Below are 3,519 nucleotides of genomic sequence, written 5' to 3'. Positions count from 1 at the left end.
GTGGGTCGCTCCCTCTCCTCTCATCTCACTATGGTGGGTGCGGAGTTGTGCCCTCGCTAAAGCCTTCGCATTATCCGCGATGATTTGGCTAGGAGTCATCGGGCGCAACTCGAACTTCTTGTCGTTGACCTTGAAGGTGTATGTGTTGGAGAGTCCATCATGTATAGCCTTCTTGTCATATTGCCAAGGGCGGCCAAGCAACATGTGGCACACCGTCATGGGTACCACGTCACACTCAATAATGTCCTCATAAGGTCCAATCTTGAAGGTGACGGTGACGGTATGTTGTATCTTGACATTGCCCTTGTCACTCAACCATTGGATATGGTAAGGGTGAGGATGCTTGCGGAGAGTGAGGTTGAGCTTCTCACACAACTCGGTGCTTGCAAGGTTATGGCAACTTCCACCATCTATGATGACCTTGATCGACTTGCCACCAATTCCGGCACGGGTTTGGAAAATGTTGCACCGTTGTTCTTCCATAGCTTGAGGTTGTGTGGTTAGCACCCTTGTGACCACAAGTGAGGGACTTGGGTCATGCTCACATAAGAGAGGATCTTCTCCATTTTCTTGCTCATAAGCTTCTTCACTTTCCACGGCGGCTTGCACAAGGGCTTCGTATTCATCTTCATCTAGCGTCTCGATATCACCATTCTCCATGGTGATCATAACCTTGGTGTTCTTGCACTCAAACGATTTGTGACCGTGGGTGCCACACTTGAAGCAAGTGACACTAGAGGGTCCCGTGGATGCCTTAGAGGAGGCGGTGGAGGAGACCGTTTGCTTCATGCGACTTTGGATAGTCGGTTTCTTGGATGTTGTAGATGACACGTCGGCCTTGGCACTTGTAGCATGAGGAGTTGATGTAGTAGGAGGAGTTGATGTAGCGAGCTTGGAGGAGAAATAGGTCTTGGCCTTGGAGTACTTGATGTCCTCAATCACTTGGCGCTCGGCCTTCGATGCTTGGTGGACCAACTCAACCATGTTGGAGTATGGTTGGAACTCGACGATCCTCTTGATGGGGTAAGTGAGGCCATTGAAGAAGCGAGCAATGGTTTGTTCCTCGGACTCTTGGATGTTGGCTCGCATCATAGTGAGCTCCATCTCCTTGTAGAACTCCTCAACGGTCTTGGTGCCTTGCTTCAACTTTTGGAGCTTGTTGAAGAGGTCGGTCATGTAGTGCGTGGGGACAAAGCGAGCATGCATCTCTTTCTTCATCTCTTCCCAAGTGTCAATAGGAGGTTCACCCTTTTCTTCCCTAAGAGTGAGGACTTGCTCCCACCAAGTGTTGGCGTAATCCTCAAACTCAAGTGATGCCATAGCCACTTTCTTGGCACCGGGGTAGTTGTGGATGCGGAATATCTTGTCAACCTTGAGTGCCCATGAGAGATATGCCTCGGCATCTTCTTCACCCTTGAACTTCGGCATGGTGAACTTGAGTCGTCCAAACATGTTTTCTTCATCCTCCAAGTTTCTTCTACGAGGAAGGGCGCCTTCATCTCTTGCGGCTAGAGGAGGAATAGGAGGTCTTCTACGGCCACCCATAGCATTGGGTTGGCGTTGGAGGTGCACACTTGCTTCACTTGGTTCACAGTGAGGATGTGGTTGAAGATCTTGTCGTGGTTGTTGACGATGCTCAAGGTTGGGTCTCTCATCTTGATCATGGTGTGGCTCTCCTCGTCCACGTTGGTCATGGCGAGGGTGGCGGCGGAGATCTCGCCGAGGTTGATCTTGAGGACCTTGGACTTGGGGTTGGTCGTCACGCCCATGGTGGGCATGGTGATCCGCTTGGTGACGATCTTGTTGAAGGACTTGGTCTTGTGGAGGACGCTCATGTGGGCGAGCATGGCGATGGATTTCTCCGCGCCTAGAGTTGGAGCGAGAGTCTTCATGACGAGCTTGTGGGCGATGAGGTCGATGATGGTCTTCATGCCTTGAGGAAGAGCTTGAGGACGAAAGGCCACCATGAGAGTAGTAATCTTGTGGCGAGCTTGATGAAGAGGAAGTAGAGCGGTGTCGACGATGACGACCCAAGTTGGTGATGGTGCGCTCGAGGCTATCCATGCGCCGCTCCATGTTGGCATCATTGGCCGCCATTTGGCCATTCAAGTTGTCCGTAGCTTCACGAAGAAGAGCCAAGTCTTGGTTCACGGCGGAGAAGTTGTGAGCCACCTCATCGTATTGCTCATCGATGCGCGTCTCGAAGAGGGTGAGTTGCTCCTTGAACTCTTGTCGTTGCGTCCATAGGTTGTGTTGAGTAGCCAACCTCTCGGTGTTGCGGAGGATCTCTTCATCCCTTGTGGTATCTCCGTTCCTATCCATGATGGAAAGACAAGAACTATGTTGTGTATGTTAGTGGAAGGAGACTACCTCGCACTCTTACCAAGGTAAGATAGTATTGAGGCAATCCACCAAGCCAAAAGCAAGATCAAGTGTATCGGGAACACACGCAAAACCACACGCAAAAGCTAGCAAATATGGTGTTAGGCGAGTGTTGTGGAAAGTCAAAAGACAAATCCAAGATCGAGTATGTTGTTAAAAGTGGGTAAGGTCCAAAAATCCAAATGTCAATGTGAAGATCACTATAAACACGGAAAAAGTTGTGGAACACACACACGAGATAAGCGGGGTTAGTGCAACCAAAAGTGAGCGGAAAAGTGTATGTATAATTGCTCGGTGTCACACTAACACAAGGAGAGCCAAAGCTTCGGTTGCAAAGGAAGAGACAACAAGATTCACACGCGGCCTCTCTTCTCCTATCTCTCGTTTGCTTAAAAGCTTTTTCTCTTTTGTATATGGTGGCACTTGCACTCGTTTGTATCTTTGGTGGCACGTGGACACTTTTGTATGTATGGCGTATGGATGTATGGATGTATGGATGTATGGTGCTACTCGCACTCTTTTTGTGTTTTTGGGGCTTTTTCACGCACTATGTTAGCGTTAGCCTCGCTTTTGCTATCTTGCCACACGAGTGTTTGCTTGGATGCCTTACTCAACGCGACACACACACCTCACAATGCGGGGCCACGTGCAATGTCTCGCAACACTAGACAAGCAATGCTCGATGGGATAGATCGCAAAAGGAAGAGGGGTTACAAGGGGAAGGTTGCAAGTTATACCTGCGATGGTGGTGGTGGTGGTGGTGGAGATCGCCGGAAAACGAGCTCGAAGGGGGCGCGAAGATGCGCCCGGTCTGGGGCCCGGTTGGACCGGATCCTGGACCGGCCTGTCCGGTTGCCGCCCGGTCGACCGGGTTCTGGGCTGGCTCGGCCGGTCGTGGGTCCGGTTGACCGGGTGCGCGACCGGGTTTCACGATTTGGAGCTTTCTCTCTCCTGTTCTTCCCCAAACCAAAACCAAAATAGCAAATCGACGGGAAAACGATGGAATTGGAGGCTGAAAGTTGGGGAAATAGTAGATCAAGCACAACAACACCAGATCCACGGACCAAAACCACTCAAAACGCAACCAAATCACAGATCAGTCAAGAGGCAATTTGGGGCTATTTTTGGGGATTTTTG

This window comes from Lolium perenne, chromosome 3, assembly GCF_019359855.2.
Source record: "Lolium perenne isolate Kyuss_39 chromosome 3, Kyuss_2.0, whole genome shotgun sequence".
NCBI lineage: Eukaryota > Viridiplantae > Streptophyta > Magnoliopsida > Poales > Poaceae > Lolium > Lolium perenne.
The sequence above is the reverse complement of the archived record's forward strand: the minus strand, read 5'-3'. Positions refer to the sequence as shown.